The 21,568-nt window shown below is 30.0% G+C and overlaps 1 protein-coding gene across 1 annotated transcript in view; it reads right to left on the bottom strand.

Annotated features, from left to right (window-relative positions):
- Nucleotides 1-21,568, bottom strand: part of LOC119676300 — a 34,175-nt gene that overhangs the window by 687 nt on the left and 11,920 nt on the right. The window lies entirely within an intron of this gene.

Below are 21,568 nucleotides of genomic sequence, written 5' to 3'. Positions count from 1 at the left end.
GACGTTAGCAAGGTAATAAGAGACTTTATAACTAGTCTGTTAGAGCAAGAGAGTAGTGTCATTGTTTTACTTGCAAATTAAAGACGTTAGTAAGAGACTTTTTGTGCTTCGAGGCGACCGAATACAACCAATATATTGCCTATATTAAAATTCGTAGTGTTGTGTTACAGATCAATATTGCCGATAGTTAGAATTTTTGCTAATTTTATTTTATTTTCTAAACATTTTGTCTTTTCTTAAGCTAAAGACACAAAAGACAAAAACACAACGTTTTTAGCATTTTTAGTTAATTTACCAAGAAAAGCATTTGAAATTCTTAAATGCACTTTTTTAGCTGTTAATATTCGTAATGTTGTTGTTATTATTGCTTTGTTGTTACAGCAGCGAACATACACGCATAACAAGCGCAACAAAACAGTTGCAACAACTGAGCTTAAAATCACGTCGACCATTTATGGTATTTTATTTAGCGACTACAAAAGTTTGTAATAATGACAGAAATGTCTGTCTATGAAAATTTTAGTTAATTGTTGTTGCCTTTGCTGTATCTCAAACTCCTGTTGTTATTGTTATTGTTGTCGTAAAATTCACTACGCTGCCAATAATGCTGCTGCTGCTGCTGCTGTTCCTGCCGCTGCTGCTGTTCCTGCTATTGCTGCTTCTGCTATACAATTTATTTATGACATTTTTTGTTGTTGTTGCAAGCAACATCACTGAATCTGATGCATTCGTGATGTAATGCGAAGTGACAAAAAAGTTATAGCAAGAAGAACATTAAAAATACAACAGCAACATATGGATGCGATGCGGTAATGGAATAGAGGTACTGAGATAGGCTTTGGCTTTTGCTTTAGCTTTGCTGCGGTAAGGCCAAAGTCATGTCTCAAAGTCAAAGCCAAGTTCCATATTCATCAACTGCAACACCATCATCATCACAATCGCAATCGCCACCGCCACTAATAACAACAAAAAGAACAACAAAAAGAACAACAACACTTTACTTGTGTTGGCATTTTTGTTACTCTTATAATTGTTTCAGCAACAAATAGCATTAGCTGTAACAAAAAATAATAATAACAACAAAAACAACAACAGCAACAACAAAAACAACAGATTTAAAAAGCACATTTTCAAATCCAGTTTAAATATGTAATTTTTTTCAGATATTTTTCAAGTTAAAAACCAAAACTGGATTTCCTAGAAAACGATTTATTGTCGTTCTGGCTGCTATTTTACTGCTGTAATTGTTCTCAATGTTGTTGTTCTTATTTTTGCTTTATTGTTTTTGTTGTTTTTGTTATTTTTGTTATTTTTGCTTTTGTAACTCGCAATTGGCAATGCTGTAATTTTGTATTCCGCATTTTAATTTAACGAATTTTTTCTTAATACAAAAAATTTAAATGCACATACATTTATGTAAACATACACGGGCAAGCGTGTGTATGTATGTGTGCATTATTACATGTATTTTTGGGGTGTTCATATGTAAGAAATGTTTTTTTTCGATTAATCGTACTATAAATTCCACTTTGCAGATAGGAATAAATACTTGTAAATAGTTTCAGCTTAAATGTGCAAGTTTTAATTCAATTTTTTTTTTACTTATGCATGGCATCAGTACCAAAACAGAGTCTGTCTGTCGCTTTGTTCTCGTCCGTCTGTCGTTTTGACTATCCATTTTAACTTTTGGTATATTTATTGGCTACGTACAAAAATTTACTATTCCTAATGCAACTACGAGTTTTGTTATTCTTTGTTCAAAACGAGAAGGGTAAGTGGGAGGAGTAGTAGACATATTAACCATTTCATTGCTTGCGGTAATATTGTTGTTGTTGTTGTAGTTTTTGTTGCATTCATTTTATTATTCATTTTATTTAACTTACAACAAATTGCATTAATTGAAGTTATCAGCAAAAAAAAATAAATAAATAAAAATAAATTTAAAAGAATTTAAAAAAAATTTAAATTAAAAATAATTTTAAAAACCAAAAGCTTTAGCTACATATACAGGGTACGTATGTAAAAGTGAAGTTAGATATATTTGCGTAAAAAAATCTTAAGACTTAAGGTGTAATTCACCTTAATGAAAGTAACTACTGTACCATATACATATAAAAATGTTGAGGATGTTGTTAAATTTAATGATAAAGAAAGGTGTCAAGTTAAAGAACGAGACCTTATTCAAAATTGGCCAAAAAATACGTATTACTCAGCTGCATCAACTAAGGAAAAACATGCTTAACACAAAGGTATCGGTGCTGACGAATCACTGTGTACTAGAAGGATATACACTTATGAGCATATTTGTTAAAGAGGCTGCATAGTCGACATAAGTCAAAAAATTGTCTACTAAACAGTCTATTCTTAGTTACCAATAATGTTATAATTACCAATTCCACATGCAAAACTCTGTTCTATATATAAAAAGTCAGCATTTCCATATACTAGGTCTTAGCATCTCGCTCCGTCTAGCAAACCATTGCAGTAACTTTTAGGAAGAAGTAATGATGATTTAATACGCAACAAAATTGAGTTTAGCTACGATGTAAAGCCGCGATGTAAATATCGTAATTTTCTCGAGCAGCCAAACTGCTATCAAATCTCTGGCAAGTGCGAGAGATACATCCTTAACACATCGCAATGCCCGGCTTCTCTTAACGAAATAGGTAGTTGTATTAGTCTTCAGCTCACATGGGAACCTGGATACAGGGACATCTCAGATAACTGAAGGGCATACGAGTTTGTCATAGCAAGCACTCTGCTCTCTGACATTAATTTCTCGAATAGTTATATCTCGTTTGTAACGGCTAAGCTGGCAACCAAATAAAAATACCTTAGTAGAACTAAACAAACTCCTGAGATGTTAAACTTGAGATGTTATAGAAGGGTTCTGTAACATCTCAAGATCGACCTGGTCTAAACTAGACAAGAAACCTACCAGTCAACTGCTTCAACTAAGGCGTAATCTACTCAGCACTTTGGCAACAGTGCTGAATGGGTACTGTGTACTAAAAAGACATGTTTTAAGGCTGGGTTGTGGTTGTGGCTGTGTGGATGAATCATTTCGGGAATCGTTCTGGTCTGCTAGGAATATCTTTAAGTATTTTGGTTATTATGGCAATAAATTGGAATCCGCTTAAGATTAATAGCCTATTATAATTTTAGTTGTTAGTATGATAGCATGTTAAGAACTAAGGAAAACAACAATACTCAATGTGCATTATGCTATTTATTTAGATATCGTTACAAATATTTTTAATAGAACTAGAACAGATAGCAACTTCATACAATAATATATTATTAAATATATTAACAATGAAATTGTGTGTACTTGTGTCATGCTTAAAAAATATATATTTATTAAATATATTTATTTATTATTATTACACATTATTAGAAATTTTTTAACTTAATCAATATAAAATAATATTTAAGTAACATTCCTTACGTAGTCAAGTCTGGTAACAGCTCCAACAGAAAAGTGTATTGTTGAGATATTTTGTAAGTAATTGGCCTATAACAAAATAGTTCAAAGCCCAATAACAACTTCGGTCTCAATGAGTTTGTTTAGTTCTATAACAATTTTTTTCTTCTTATATGTTATGCGTAACATTAGTTTAGTTATCATCAATTATAAAATTATTACATAGTTTGAGTTCTATGGAATCCAACCGAGTGTAATACGCATTTCCTGGTAACGGATATGCAGGTATGTTTGTTAGTAAACGTTAAGTGCACTTAAGCTTTATTAGTTAAGCAAACATATTGAAATATAATACTAGTTCAAATACAAATATAAATATTTTTTTTTAAATATATGAAAACGAATTTAAAAATGCGTATACACCTGAAAAAATATGTTAGTTATATTAATTTGATAGTATAATTTTTTTTTACAACCAAATTTTAGCGCTACATCATTCAATACACAAATTATTGTAACAATTGTTATTAAAAATTAATTAAAAATTTATATATAATTTAGAAACTATAAAATAAAAAGTTACAGAACTAATATAGAATATAGAAACAGATAGAACTAAAAACTGAAGACTCCTAATATTTTTCTAGTCAAGTATTGTTCAGTTACTATAAAAATAACTCGACATTCAGCCACTACAAATAATATTCTTCTTTATACTGAATTTTATTATAGTTTAAATATTTCTATAAATAATTTTATTGTAGTATACATACTTTTATTTAAAAAATAAGTATTTACAGTCCCGGAATGCTGAATAATTGACCCGGGTCTATGTTAGTTATTATTCAAAATTTTGTTATCAATAATAATTTGCAATCAAGGAATTAGTATATTGTGTAATATTGCTTATGTAGATTTTTCTTTATCAGCCTGCTGTTCATTTATGATAAACTGTAATCCTCTAATCTTAATAGAGCACAGCATATATATTACTATTCTTTCATACCGAAATTTATTTCACTGCTTTTGGCTAATTTATGTACTTCTAAAATAATAATAGTCAGCTATAACTCAGATTTAGTTCATGTTACATCGGTGCTAGAAACAGGATCATGTTCTAGTAGTAAAAATAATTTTAATAATATTTTATACTATTTTAATAATAAATAGTATCATTTTGAGAAATGATACTATTTAAAATTTAGAAGGGTCCGAACAATAATGAGGAAACAACAACAAAAATTTGATTCAGTTAATTGATTAAAATTTTTGTTGTTGCTTCTTCATTATTGTTCGAACCTTTCTAATATTTGTATTGTTCTCATATGTCCAGTGTAACACTAAGCTAATTTGATACAAAATGAAAACTTTGATCAACTAAAATCCATTATATTAATTTTCCAGAACAAAATTCTTATATTAAATTTTTATTTTTTATTGTTTTAATGACAAAAGTTTTAATTTTGGAGTAGTTGTTAATTAATAATAAGGTACCGAATTTTAAATTTATATGTTTTTGGCGGGTTATTTGGTCAATTGTTTAAATAATATGTTTATCTCTGTGGTTGATATTTGAATGACTTAATTGGGATAAATACAATTTTCAGGGTACCATGATTTGGCGACAGGTATTTTATACCTACTATGTTATCCTCATTATAGCTATTTATGAGAAAAAGTTTTGAAAAACCGTCTTATATACTTAATTAGTAAATTTCATTAATTAAATACAGTTTTCAAAAATTTCTCATACATAAAATAGAGGTTTGACTCACTTTTTAGGTTGGAATCAGGCTGACACAGACATGAATACATAACTTACATACGCAATATGTATATGTAACAGTTGCTAACATCCTTACAAAAATTATATACTTAATCCTGATAAAAAGTATGCGTTTGCGAAAAAACTTCGCAGACCAATTTAGATATATGAGACACAAGGATGTAAGCTAAAAATTTCTGTATTTATTCATTAGGTTTTTTGTGTTGTTTTGTTAGTAATTCAGTTTTTATTTTTCATTATGCATTTCAACTTTTTTTTTTAATAATAAATTAAAAACGGATATGCATCAAGTTAGTTAAATAAATCAGGACGAGAGACGAGGACACTGATGATGCTGTTGATGTTGGCGTTGAATGTAGTAGCAACAAACCAAGCAACCCGTACCATGGTTAAACCATGGTTGAGGTATCAAAGTGAGTGAGTTCTATCGTCAGCAAGGTAACCTTTCCACTCATACTAATAAACAGTTTCGTCCCGTATCCTTGCAATTGTACGTAGTATACATTTTATTTTATTTATTTTTTCAGTTTTGTTATTTTTTTATTTCAATATGGCAAAATGCGTAATTTTAATCAGGCAACTACGCAGCAAAGCAACAAATTTATAAAAAAAATTTTAGATACTGAAACAAATCTCAACACAGCAGCATGCACTGATTTCAGCTGCAACACTCACATATCAATGCGTATCCTTGCGTATCCTTGCAGTGTGGATTCGTGTGCTTTATGCGTATACTTCAGTGCAAATATATGTGCGTATACGATTGTGCCTACATGCATTTGTATATAGATGAAGGCATATATGTTTGTGCGTATATATGCCTCAGTGAATTTATTTCATTTTGACTTTTGTATTATTTTAGCTAAAATTTAGAAAAAATATATTACTTTTTGCTCTTCTATTTTTACTATTTTTTTACTGTTTTGTTGCATTTTTATTTTTAATTAAAAGCAAAAATAAATGTTGATGAATAGCTGTTCAAAGTTGCTTTTTGTAACTAACTTTGAGTTTGACAATGTTGCCAGATGATTCAGGAATTGCTTTTTCAATAGGTCTGGGCACTCAATATGGCCAACAATTGTTTTAATACAGCAGAGTAGAATTAATTATTAAATTGTAGTTTATTTTAATTAAAATATTAACATTTAATTTGTCTTCACTTATTTGATTATTTATATTGTTAATAAATTATCAACCAGACAACAATAGCATAAGTCAAATGCGATATCCCTACGTGCGAACATAACTCGCTTTAATATAAATTTTTATCATATTCCATTTTCTAAAAAAGAAAAAACCATTGGAAATAATCGCTATAATCAAACTACCAAGACAACTTATACTTCTATAAAGATGAATATAGAAGAGTTATAGTAACATGGCGATAAGAAAACGATATCAACCACAGGGGCATTCGATGCTTCTGAGCTAAGCAAAAACTATTACAGTAAATAATAAAAAAAAGAAATATCGAAAAGTCGTATCTTGATAGGATTATTGCAACTATGTTGAGGTATTAAACCATCTTTGATTAAATATGAGCTATCTGTTTTATACAGAGATATTCAATTAACTTGATGCTTATGCGCTAGGGAAATATTATAAATAATATATGTTAAACAGTGTTATAAAAATTATATTGTAAAATAATATTATAACATATATTATATTATGAAAAAATATTATAAAAAGTCAATAATAAAAAGTAAAAAACCTCAAAATTGTACCTTGCTAGGATTATTCCTATTCTGCTGATCCTCAAACCGTCCTTTATATAAAATGTGATATATTTTTTTAAAAATGACATTCTAACGGCTTTAAGACAGATTATACGAATTCATTTCTAATATAATCTCGTCTTACATCATTCGGGCTCATTACTTTAATTTCATTCATTACTTTAAAACCTTTATATCTGACCATTGTAGTAACTAACTGGAACTATGATAAAATTAACAACAACAGAAATAGGTATTTTAAATAGTAGATGTCATAATAAAACCTTTATTGGCAAAACTACACTAAATGTGTTTTGTTTCATATAAAACTTTTTCTAGATCTAGACGTCAATATTAAAACGGTCCACTTTTTAACATGTATTTATAATTTAAAAAGAATCGACAATCGGTTTTCGATAAGGTCTTCAAAACAAGTTTTTTTATCTTCATCTATCTGACACGACATATTACATAAATTTATTTTAGGTTCTAATATGATTGACATATTAAGGAAAATACAAAATTCATCGATGAAGGAGATAGCAAAAGAGGAAGCATGGTGGCGTTGGTACAGAGATGCGGGCATTAAAAATAAAGTGAATAGAATAATTCATTTCACAGCATTTTTTTAACTTAAAAAATAAGAATTTAAGGAAAAAACATTTAAAGATAGAAGATACTGTATTAGTTTCGTTAACTAACACATAAGTATTTGCATCACTTGATGGCTTTTGTTGATTTTTGATGTACCTATATTGAAGGACCCATTAAGTGCACATAGAATTTTGCGTGTCTAAAACATAGCAGTATAACAATAATGCACATCCGTAAAGGGGTATAAATCATGGTAACAGATACGCATGCAGCAACTATAACATCAGTTGCCAAGCTGAGCTATTACCTCATTCCATTACCAGTGAAAAACCAATCCAAATCAAAGTTAACGATAACAATAATAAAACATGAAACCAATTCAAATGTTGAGTGCTTTTCAAACAAAATTTTTTCCATCAACAAAGTGAAAACGAAAAAAAAACGAAATTTGAATTAAAAAAAAAATCAATCTGGAAAATTAAAACAAATCCTAACAGAACAGAACGCACTGCAACGCATGGTTTACACATGAAGAGATTTCGGTTATGGCACTGATAAAAACTTCTTCCTTTATGCATTTTTTATTCATTTTTTCAATGATTTGTAATTTTTTAATTTTTATTTTGCCAGCAAACCTAGCCTGGCATCTCATCAACAATAACAACGACGCATTCAAATTCATTTGATGGACGGCAATTTTGCAGTTAATATTTGAATTGTACGCAATATTTTGTTGGTGTTGTTGTTTCTGTTACTGTTGTTGTTGCTGTTGCTGTTATTATTATTATCATTGTTGTTGAAACTACCAGTGCCGCTATAACCGCTTCCGCCAACAATTGTTTGTTGGCTTAAAGGATGAGCACCATACAATCCTTACCAATCACCATTGATGCATGCGACGACAGCACTGTTTGCTAAAGCAGTCGTCAATCTTGATGACAATTAAATGCAATATGTAAAGCTGTATTAAAATTCCAACAACGGTCGCAGTAGCGGTGGCAATAGCAGCGCTAGCAACAATATCAAGTGAATAAACAAACAAACAACAACATCAACAACAACAACAAAACAATTGCAATCCATAAACGCATAAAATATTCAGCAAAAAAGTAGGGGGCGTAGTGCTAACCAACGCGACTATTGTCCTCATTATTGTTATGTGGTTATTATCCTTATCAGTGTAGTTAAATTTTTAAATTACTTAATATGAAAATATTGTTTATATTAATATTTGCACTAATTAAGTAATTAATTAACTTAATCAATTTTATAATTCAAAAAATTATAAATAAAAATGAAAGCCAATACTATCTATTAGTTCTAACGAAATAAATGAATAAGATATTATAATTATTAGAACTACAAGGGAATATAATAATAAACTTGTATACGTCATTGGAGATATAAGGTTTTAAGCAATTTAATATATAAAATTAAAAGTAGAAAGTAAAATATATAGATAAGATAATAATAATAATAAATGTTTTTTATGTCTTTGGATCTTGAATCTTTGAAAATACAAGGTTTTAGCAATTTATTATATATATTGGAAAATAGAAAGATAATGGAATTTTTTTTTGTTAAATTACATGGTTAATCAGAAGAAATAACTCTTCCGAAACAATTCTTTCAAAAGTTAAATATTTATTTGTTTGAGTTTAAATTATAATAACTTTTATCTTCAACTATAGTTTATAGCTTTAATACGATATCTTAAATTATACATCATACAATTATGCATTGTTGATAATAAATTTTAAAAATTTCAGTCCTAATAAGATATATTAAATTAATCAAATAATAATTAATTTATTTATTATACATTATTAAACTAAATTTCAAACATTTTAACAAATCGTAAGAATTAGGATTTGATCCAAAAATTGATACACATGATTTCATCCACACAGTTCTATGAAAAATTTAAGATTTTATAAAAAAATTGTATTGAAATTTAACAATTAAAAATAAAAATATAATTAATTAATTAATTCAAATATTCTACATCTGGTTTATGATTTCGTTCTAATATAAACACAGCAAGTGAAATTGTTAATAAAAACTTTCATAGCAAAAGTAACAAAACTCCAAAAAAATATGCGAACAAAAAAGTCAAGTACGGCTTTGGGTCAGTTGGTTAAGTTGCGTTGACTCTGAGCTTCATATTTGGCAGGACACGAGTTCGATTCCTGGTACTTGCAGTTTTAAAAAAATTATTTACGAATAATTAAATACAAGAATTATTTCCAAGACCACTGATGATGGGTATTTGGCAATACTAGAAACAGCTGTATGGTCAAGCAAAAATTCAATTAATTAAAATAATATAAAAAAATAAAATTTTTGTTTTCGAAAAAACCTCTTTAAAAAAAATTTAATTATAAATAATTTGAAATATAATAGTCATATTGTGTTGTATTTTTACACTCCACCAAAACTTATGGTTTCTTTCACTAGATTCCATTTGTAGAAATTTATAGTATAGGATATATAGGATATAGGATATAGTATAGGATATATACACATAGTAGAAAAAGTCTACGGATATTCACAAAATTTTTCTAAAATTACGCATAACTTTTTTTATTTTTACTCATATTCATTTTTATTTCCTGATTTATTTTAACCAAAGAAACAACAATAAAGTTGCAATATTAAAACTAAACAGTTATTCTTTAAAAAAAAATTAAACACAATTATTTGCGAAAGTAGCAATTTTTGAAGCAGAAAAAGTCTACGGATATTTCTTAATATTTACATTTACCGCTAATTTAAATTCGCTTGCAAGCATAAACGTTTCATTAAATGATATTTAATTATTAGTTGACCTCCTAAAGAGTCTAAAAATCAATCATTTAATAATATTTTTTTATATAAGCAATAAATTTTTACAATATAAAATAAAAGACGTGAAATTAGTTTTAGTGCGCGACAAATAACTGTTAAATTTTAGAAAGATGACGTAAGCCAAAGAAAATTTGCTGAAGATATTGGTCGTCAATATTCATCTGTGCAGAGAATTACAAATAACTTCAAAGAGACCAGTACTTACGTTTCTAAACCTCGCACTCGCCGCCCCACAATTTTGTCAAATAGAGAAAGACGTAGCATAATCAACCAGGTGAAAGTAAATCCAAGAGTAACAGCCTTCAAACTAGCTGAACATATTGCCGAAATACTTGAAAACAAAATATATCCTGATACTGTGCGGAAAATTTTGAAGAAATGCATGTATTATACCCTGATTGCAGGAAAGAAGCCATACATATCCAGATATAATAGAATAAAATGATTAAGCCGTGCAAGAAAGAGTATAAATAAACCTATAAAGTTCTGAAAATGAGTTATTTTCTCCGATGAGAGTCAATTTTAAATATTTGGAATCAAAGTTAGAAAACCTGTATGGAGAAAATTATGCACAACCTGTGATAAACCGTAAACAGTAAAACGTGTTGGTGACGGCGTAATGATTTAGGGGTGTATAGCAAGTAATGGTGCGGTTAGACTTGAATTTGTACAAGATACAATGGAGAAATATGGTTTTCTAAATATTCTAAAAACAAATGTGAAAGAAAATGTCAGAATGTTAGGACTTGAGGCAACCTTTTTGTGTCAGCAGGGCAATGACTCTAAGCATACAGCAGTCATAGTACGGATTTGGATGCTGTACTATGGTCTCAGGCAACTTCAAACACTACAAGAATCACCAAACCTTAGTCCTATAGCACATCTGTGGGTTTATTTGAAAAATAAGATTCGCCAGCATATGTTTTCCAGCAAGGATATAGCAAGAAACGTCATCAAAGAAGAATGGCTAGAAATAAACGCACAGGATACTGCAAAGCTAGTTGAGTGAATGGAAAGATGCTTAACAGAGGTTATTAAATGCAGGGGTTATCCCACAGGCTATTAAATTTAAGATTTCTGTGAATTTTATTGTTTTGATGTAAATATTAAGAAATATCCGTAGACTTTTTCTGCTTCAAAAATTGCTACTTTCGCATATAATTGTGTTTAATTTTTTTTTAAAGAATAACTGTTTAGTTTTAATATTGCAACTTTATTGTTGTTTCTTTTGGTTAAAATAAATCAGGAAATAAAAATGAATTTGAGTAAAAATTAAAAAAGTTATGCGTAATTTTAGAAAAATTTTGTGAATATCCGTAGACTTTTTCTACTATGTGTATATGATTAGGTGATAAATATAAATATAAATAAATAGAATATAGTACAAATTTATAGTATACTATAAATAGATTTAAATATAATAGTCAGAAAACTATGTTATATTGAGAATATTGTACTTATTTAGTATATTACACCGTCATTTCTATAGAAACTGCAAATTGCAGCTGTAAATATCTTAAAATATTCAACTTATTAACATATTTGTGTCATTAAAAATGTACCAATTACAGCTAAGTTTAAATATTCTTTAAAGTTTAACGTTGTCACAACTGCCAAGAATAACTTAAAGTGGTTCTCACTACACTTTAACTACAAAAATTCTTAATTTACATGTCATGCAAGTATCTGTATCCGCGCAAATGCATCTGTGCGCTACTAATTTGTATGCCAAATTATATCAAAAATAGCATGAAATAAAATTGCTATTAGAGCCGCCGAATGCCGGATGTCAAGTGCAACAAGTGCAACTACCACAGCAGTTGGAACAACAATAACAACAACAACAATAAAATCAACGACTCCGGCACTGATACCAACCGGCAACCAACAACCTGCAATCAAATTCCTTTCAACAATTCCAGCAAATTTTGTTAACTCTTGCAAGCATTCACCTCACTCTTGACCAACAGCCTGATAACGATGATGACTATTTCAGCATGATTGGAGCATATCAACCGTCGAGCACCCAAAGCCGACTTACGTCAAGTTCAATTTTTAGTTGTTTGGTGTATGCCACAAATTTTAGGTGCAATTGCAATAGCAACAAATTTAAAAAAAAAAAAACAAAAAAAGATCAGTAAAAAAAGAAAGAAAACATAATTCTGTAACGACAGCAAGGAAATTGATAGGAAGACCCCAACTGCCGGTGAATTTTACGCTTCTCTCACTTGTAACTCCATTAAATCGTACTATCGAAACGAGTTTTCTGGAGAGAAAAAAAGCAAGAATGTAGTATGATGAAAAAAATTTGAGGAAAAATTGCATAAACCAAGTTATCAGCCTCAAACCAACAAAAATTGTATCATTCTGTGTAAATTTAAAGTATCGAAAAAAATTGCTCATGGCCGGATGTAACGAAATTGCTGGGGTTTGCATTCTGTAATTGGTTGAAATATACTCGTAGAATAAGAAAACGGGGAAAAGATAAACTATTAAAAAAATTGCACAAAAAATTACATAAACTACTCAAAAATAGCTTATGTTAAATTGCATGCTAACATGTTGTTTTTGCAGCCATTCATGTTCTTTGCAGAATGCTGGAAGGCCCTCCAGTCATATTAAAAAATAGCACAAAAATTGATACTTCCATTAAAATGTTGTAGCGTTACAGTAGCTTAAGTTGTTAAAATAGAAAGGTTTCAGATAACCTAAAATTAATTTATTTATGTAGTTTATTTTATTTTTTTCTCTAGTAAAAATCATTAGCTTTATTCCACTTCATCTCAGTTAATTCTTGTTTAATTTTTATTAAATTATTAAAGTATATATATAACTTAAAATATATATTCGTTATATGTATAATACTAACATATTGAACATATTAGCAACATATTTTTAGAAAGTAACTACTTTAATGTTAAGCGGTAAAGTTACATCCTTAACTATTCTTCAGAAACCCAGCATTCCCTTAAAAACTACTTAGGCATGGCAGTATCCAACTTAAATGAGTACTTGGTTATCAGGACATTTTATGCCACATACGATTGTGTTTCGTGCTCTGGACGGCCTCTTGACGAATTACCAAATCGGTAATCCCGAAAGGGCTAACCATCAGATAGCGGGGTGATTTTAGTCTGTTGAAGTCTCACACTGACTGGGCTTTCGATTGCTTTACACCTCGTTAAAGAAAAAGGCAACTGCTGGATAAAAGAGTTTTTTGAGGCAGGCAACCTGGTGTCTGACATTAATTTTTCGGATATTGGATATTGATATTTGCAACGCCCAAGCTGATAATCAAACAAAAATATTTGAGTATAGCAAAATGCACTTCGGCAGATTAATCCAGTTCTGTTGAAGCCTAAGATTTACTTGATTCAAACTGACCAGTCAGTTGCTTTATGCATCACTTGCTCAGCACTACGGTATCGGTGCTGACAGTTAATTGCATACTAGCAAGAAATGCTATGAGACTGAATCTACCTCATAATGCCTTTTATCGGAGTTGTATCTTTGTAGGTGAGGAAACTGTACTCTACCTTATGAGCCAGTATCATTGACTATCAGAATATTTCAAATCTTTGGGATTTACCAACCAAACTTAAAAACTTGTCTTAACTTAAATAGGGGAATCGGGACTTTCAGCAGACTAAAAGGTCAGCATATGAACCCCACAAATCCGTGGTATCACAAGGACATTATTTAAGCTCAAGTTGTCTTGAATTCAAGGCTGCCACTCCAATTTAACTAACTTAACTAATTCATTTTTCACAAAAGTTATAAAACAGCGTGAATTTTCAAAAGTCTATATATTCCTATTTAAACAGAAGATCACTTTTGTACTCTGATCACTTTTGTATTCTGTCGGTACCAATTGAAGGTATACGTTTCAATATAGCTTCCTTCTTATTGAAAAGCGATTCTTATCTAACAATTTTATAAACTCAAAGAATTTATAATAGAGTATAATAGAGTATAAAAGTATCTTAAGTTTTCGCTTAATACTGACATGAAAATTTTGAGTACATTTCAATCCTTTGCATGTAATTGATAAATTGTATCCAAGAGTTAAAAATATATGTAATAGATATGCGTTTTATTAAAAGATAGCAGTCTCAAATAGCGGTCCACTGAACTTATCATCACCAACACAGATATCACGAAAAGAATATTGACATGGGTTATACATATCTCACAACATCAGACTTAACTGTTATTTTTTTATTATTTATTTATTTTATAGAGTTATTACCTAAATAAATACCATATATCATTAACGAGATTACACTATTTGACGCAACTCGTTTTCAAAACTTATGAATAATTTGTATATAATAAATTGTTATAAATTTAAAAAAAAAATGTGTCTGTATATATATTTATACAATTATATATTATATATTTATAATATATCATGTTTTCGTTAATTACCAATGAGGTCCTGTGGTTTCTTATGGTTGGAACGTCATGTGATGTGATTCTTCCGAAAAATTACTGACTACTTCGTTTGCATGTAGTGAATGTAGCCTACTATATTGGACGTCTGCCCGGGGGTTTTATTTCATCAACAGTAATATTTATATTCAGCTCACGATGGAGATCAGCGTTAATAGCATACTACAAAGCATTTATAATAACTCTTAGCATTTCATTAATGAAGTCAAATGGGCATAATAAGCTTAAGTAGTTAAAACTAAATGTGATCCTTTAGAAAATTTGTGAAAAGAACTTATGGTGGGACGTTGGGACACCGCATCGTGCAACAAGTGGCCCCACTAAAGTGAAGGATTAGCCGAAGTAAACCACGAAACTACTGGGTACTTTTTCGTACTTCTATTCTCGGATGTCGTTATTGAGTTAAAGCTGAAGTGGCTTCCAGCTTTAAGTAGTGAAGTTCTAAGTAATGAAGAAAACTACTTGGAACTGTAATCTTTCTAATACTTGGCTTTTTTCATAAGTACCTAAATACTGCCTGTGCATTGTACGTCTTGAAATCATTTTAATTTGTTCTGAACATTTGTCCATAAAGAGCAATTGGCCAAAAGCGTTTCTATATGTAAACGGTGATACTTTATCTTAAATCATGAATTTTTATTAAAATAATGGTTTCATGATAAATATAATACAATTATAATTAAAGTTAAATGATGAGTTTAGGACCAAGTCTTTTAATATTCAAAGTTAAATGAAATTTAGTCTTGTTTCTCTACCTCTGTTTTGTTATTTTTTGTTAAAAAAAACTTTACGGTTTGCACAAAGTTAAAAAAAATTGCTATAACTTCCATTTGAGTTCTTATAAATTAGAATCTTTAAAAAAAATATATAAAAAATATAAAATAAAAGACGAAGCTTCAATTTTTTCTTGGCCTTCTTGCATTTGCTGCCATTTACCATTGTCTCATGAATTTTATAGCCAACACGCACTTTGTGGCAAAATGTAATCCGACAGATGTTTTCAGTTCATATCGTAGAACGGTCTATTGCGTCTACAAAAAATAGAAAAAGACTACATGAAGGGCATATGCAAAAATTACACGTTACAACAACAAACTGGGAATGTAAAAAATTGAAGAAATACAAGGCTAGTTGGGAAGGTTTGATGTAGCATGCAACGCACTTTGAGTTTTAAGATTTTTAGGTTTTTTCTTAATTTTTCTTTAATCATAATGTTGTTGTTATTGCAATTTTAATTTTTCTCAAATTTCTGTACATGTTAACGAAAAACAAAAAAAAAATTAAACAACAGCAGCTACTATAACATCAGAAATGTTCACAACTGCAGCAAAAAGTGCAACTTTTTCTGTCTGTTGGCCAATTATTATCTCCTCACGCAAGTAATTATTTTAGAATTTAAAAATGAAGTTGTAAGAAAAAATTTTGCTGTCTTACAATAACACAAACAGATGTAAAAAGTGGATTTTAATTCAGTAAAATTTTGCAAAAATAAAAGAACATTTATACATATTGAACAATTAGATACGAAATGAGAATAGGGCATCGACATATATAATAACATAATTTTTCTATTTTTTGTCTATTAAGTAATTAAAAAATAAATTGCAATATTCTGCTCATTATTCAAAATATTAATGCACTGAATATATTTTTTTAAAGATTAAAGCAACAAAAATAAATTCAACTCCGTGCTTCAGCTTTTTTTTCTTTTTTTTTTCGAAAGCCGCCGTATGAGACTTGAACCCACTAAACCACCTCTTAGGAATGAATGAAGAAGATTTCCAAAGCATTACCAAAACATCATTCCAGTAATCAGGGGAAAGAGGAGAAAAAATAGACTTAGTACCTAGGCAGCTACATTTATCTAAGCCAGGACATTAGAGAAACTGGATTATAGAGAAGAGGTGGGGCTAGAGCAGATGAGCGGAGGTGAGATTGGCGGTAAACTTTGTGACTGGGGTCACGAAAGCCGCGGTTATATAGGGGAATGAGCAGGGTGAGGTACCTTCGAGCGAGTGTCAAAAGGTACTTGTCAATGCGAGTGATCTTGGCATTGTCGTAAGGGACAGAACAGAATTATATACTATTATATTTCTTTGTTCAGAATATTTTATTTTCTTGTTGGAATCATACGTTTACAATAATATACTATGTTGAGGCTAGTTGAGTTGAGTCAGTGCACCTGAGCACTTTTACTCTCTATTAACTGCGAGTTTTCTACAAAACCCCTCTTTGCGCCATGACTGGATTATTGTTTATCACTTCATTAGACTAAGCAATAATTGACCTCAGATCTGCATATCTCCCCGAGGAGCCTGTAACCATTCTGAGATTTGATAACGCGGTGTTAGTAAGTCTGTCAGATTTCGCAATTAATTTCAGGGTTCTATCTTTTATATATTTTTTGATGGGATCAATCTTGAGGTCCCTGAGGATGTCATGCGTCCTAATGTACAATTATAATTACTTAAATCTATATTTTTTTGTAAAGATGTGCACACGCCTTTTTTACTATATTCTCGCATAAGACAGCTGATCACATTAGTGATGCCATCTCGTTACGATTATTGATTTTATATCGTAACATATACATATATAACTTTACTTACTTAATTCAATTATATCATTTACTACCGCCCTCTAAAGTCTGACGTTAAGAAGACCTGTGACACTTTCAATAACCTTCCTTGTTTCATAACCTAACACAGAATTATCTTCGTGGACAACGCCGTCAATCTTCAAACTAAGTTGGCCGTAAAAGATTAATGAAAATGAAATTTTGGTTCGGTATGTAGTTTATATAGATCAGCACAACTTCTAATACTTCATTCTGCATATTCTGATAGAGAGTATTATATACTTCTTAACATATTTTTCTATCATCTGTCTATAATCTGTTTATAAAACAAACTTAATAGTTTTATATAACTATTGTTAGTATAATAACTTATTAAAGACAAACCCATATCCCACATAACACTGCTAAAGATATAATATGGGAAATATTAGGATTTGCAGGGCGTCGGAATTCAACTACAGATTTCATTAAATTTCAATATTCTGAGTAACATTTTCCCCGAAAGTATAGTATATACCTATTTAGTTTGATTCTTTTTAATTAAAAAAAAAATCTTAAAAGTGCAAATTTTTATTTATATAGGTATATTCTATTTCACAGCAAACTAACAAAACTCCAGAAAAATGTGCGAACATAAAAGTCAAGTAATGCTTTGGGTCAATTGGTTAAAGTGCGCTGACTCTGAGTTTCAAATTCGGCAGGACACGAGTTCGATTCCTGGTACTTGCAGTCTCAAAAAATTATTTACGAATAAATAAATACAAAATTATTTCCAAGACCACTGAGGATGGATATTTGGCAATACTCGCAACAGCTATATGGTCAGCTAAAATTTAAATTAATTAAAATAATATAACAATGAATTTTTGTAGTTAAAAAAAAAATTCAAATTTATGTATATGAATTCTAACACTATATTCCCCACTCTCACATTTTAATAAATATATGAAACAATCCAATATATTAGGGTTATTTAAAATAACTATCACAAGTTTTGATAAATACGATATGCAATTAATTGAATACTTATTAAAAAGTGCAGAACCTATATTATGAGTAGTGGTACATTCATTTCCCTTCACAATTAGTACCAGTTTGTGGTAACCCTTTATTTTTATATTAAAGATATGTTCCATTGAGTTGAGTTTGAAAAGAAACTTTAATATATTATGATACTTACATATATTGTATGTTTTATTAACCAAAACATGTTACATTTTTCACAATCTTTTTAACTTCAGCCGAGATCATCCCAACCTAAATTTTTTTCATAAACTGTTTTTATGAAATGAGCGGAAAAAATGTAATTAACTTTTTGCGCAAATTAAATACGCAAATATTTTGACTACATTAAAGAGGAACCCAAATGCTGGGTAAAATGTACCTTTAGCCCGGACGAGCGTGTAAGTTGTGCTATGATAGTTGAAACGCATATGTGCAGAGGTTCCGTTCTTCCGTGCCCTCGATGTAGTAGACAAATATTCCACTGTGAATGCAATGCAAGCTACGAGTAGCAAAAATGTACTAAATTAGCGAATTATTAAAACGAAAAAAATTGCATTGTATTAATTACGCGCCACAGTTCAGCTGCAGATACTTCATTTTAAGCGGTTGCCTTTGGGAAAATTTTTGCCGAATTACAACAATTCCAGCTAACATGTTCTTCACTTGCTTTACTTTCTGAATAGTTAAAGTTGTGGTCTTGTTGTTGCTGCTGCTGTTGTTGTTGTTGTTCTTTGTAGCAATTGTTGTTTTAAAATTATAAACCAAGTTAACATAGAAAAACGCTTAAGCTAAGTATAGGTTAAGCCCGGTTGCCGCATCTCTTACCTGCCTGCCTACCTGCCCGCCTGTCTGCCTGTTCTGTTGCTCTTATTCACTTTGTGCAATTATTTTTTAATTTAATTTCATTTTTTTTCAATATTAATTTTTTATTAAAATAGAATGTGTACTAAAAGACAAGAGCCCTAAATATTTTTACTTTGCTCTTCAAAAGCGTAGCTTACAAAGTGCCAAGTCAGTTTCAAAGCAGGAACAAGAGCAATAAACGAAATAATGCTTCTGGTACATGAATTTCCATTTTAAATAAGCCCATTTTTTTCCTCTAAATAATTTCTGTTGCAAGTATTTTGAATTGCAGCTTTTGTTATTGTTTTATTTTTTTATTATTTTTTTTAACTTTAATACAAAAACAATAAATTAAGTATAATTTTAATTCAACTTCTTTAATTTGAATTTCTTTCAAATCGCATAGCACAACATGCATCTCAATACTGACAATTAAATCTGAACTGTTATCTAGACTCTAGAAGCTTCTACTGTAGAACTACTACGAATGCAATGAAAATATCTTTACCAGTAGTTTTTTTGCCCATTCAGGAGGTGTTATTGTTGTTGAGATAATTTTTTGCTTAGAACAAATTTCATTTAATTAAAGACTCAGTTTAATTATAAATATAAACCTAATTATCTCAACTTAACGAGAATTTCCTTATTACCATTTTTGTTACTTAAAAATATTAAAAATAAATTATATTCAAATGAAAAAAAACCTATTAAATGCTTACGAAAATTACACTTTGCTGAAGGGACTCCTGCAATTAGATTTGCATAATTAAGTTAAAAAAAAAAAGTATATACAAACTACCGCTACTGCATAACTGCATTACTGATAAATAGCAATATCAAGAGCAAAGAATATAAAAAGATGAGCTATTAAAATATTAACTACTATAAAACCGATATAACTGATTAAAATAACCCCTAAATGTGCATTTCTATATAACCGATATATAACCAATTTAACAGATTAATACAACCTTCTAAAGTGCATTTGTAAAATTTTGTTGAATTATGGTAGCTAGTTAAAAAATAATTAAATAATATAAGAATAAAGAATTTAAGAACAAAAAGCATATTAGAAAAAGATTTAAATTTATGACTCACTCCTATCTGACATTGATTATAAAACCATGTTTAGAGACAATATAATACTTTTTTATATTTCTGTAACGGCCAGTATTTTTAAATTTGGACTCATTAAAATGATATTAAACGATCATTAGAGATTTAATATATAAAAATTGTCTTTTCCTCAAGGGAACGAGAGTTTTTTTGACCAACAGAACGTATATACATATACAAGGTGGGCTATATTGGGTGAGCCCATCCTGCAACACTGTAACTTTGACAAGACATGTGATTAACAATGTACTATCATTAGTTTGAAACATCAGTCTTAAAAAAGTGTTTGCTACGGAGCAGTATATACCAGTTGAACTTGCTGGTTAAAATTGTTCAACTGTACAATGAAAATAACTTCTTAGTAAAAAAAATTCAAGATGTATATTGAAAAAAATTAAACTGAATAGTGCGCCATCAAAGAACATAATAAAGCATTTGCAAGAAAGATTTTTTTCATCTCTTATAGTCGCTAATCCCAGGCGTTCATATAAAAAACAAACGAGACGATCCCATGAAATTCAATCGTCCTATTGATCTGCCCTACTGAAGTAGCCACGGTCTTCTTCCTTAACCTAGTTTATCTTTAATTAAAATCCAACCCACCTATAATCCATTCTTATTTCAAAATGATGCACTCCCCTCTTACACCACCATCACCCACTCAAATCATATGTACTCCCAATTGGTACAAATTCTGACATTTATTACTGAGCGCTACAATCTTTTGAACAACGTGACGAGATTCAGAAAGCTTTGTCACCGTGACCCAATCTATATTTCTCTCTTGCCTTCTTTCTTTCTTCCAGTCTTTATATGAGCCATGGTTAGGTTAGGTTGGAGAGGCGGCCTTGTGTACCAAGAATAACGATGGTTCATACATAGACTAGGCAACGACTCCTCCATTAGGTGAAAATAAACCAATCTGACAGTTCTATGAATCTGGGTAAGTCCCTAATATTGCAGAATGATAGCTGAGACAGATCGGTAAGGAAAGGCGCCCAAGATTTTTGATCTCCTAGCTAGAGATGAGCACTGACACATGAGATGAAACACAGTTTCCTCCTCGTCACAGCCGTGACAAAGGTTATTATAAGGAAGGCATGCTGAGCATGCGTGCCTATTATGCTGACGGGTACGTCTTTTCTTCAAAGTAGACCACATCAACCTAGAAATCTGATAGTTGCATTCATCAGCCCATTATTGCT

This window comes from Teleopsis dalmanni, chromosome 2, assembly GCF_002237135.1.
Source record: "Teleopsis dalmanni isolate 2A chromosome 2, ASM223713v2, whole genome shotgun sequence".
NCBI lineage: Eukaryota > Metazoa > Arthropoda > Insecta > Diptera > Diopsidae > Teleopsis > Teleopsis dalmanni.
Note: the sequence above shows the minus strand (reverse complement) of the source record. Positions and strands in the feature narration are given on the sequence as shown.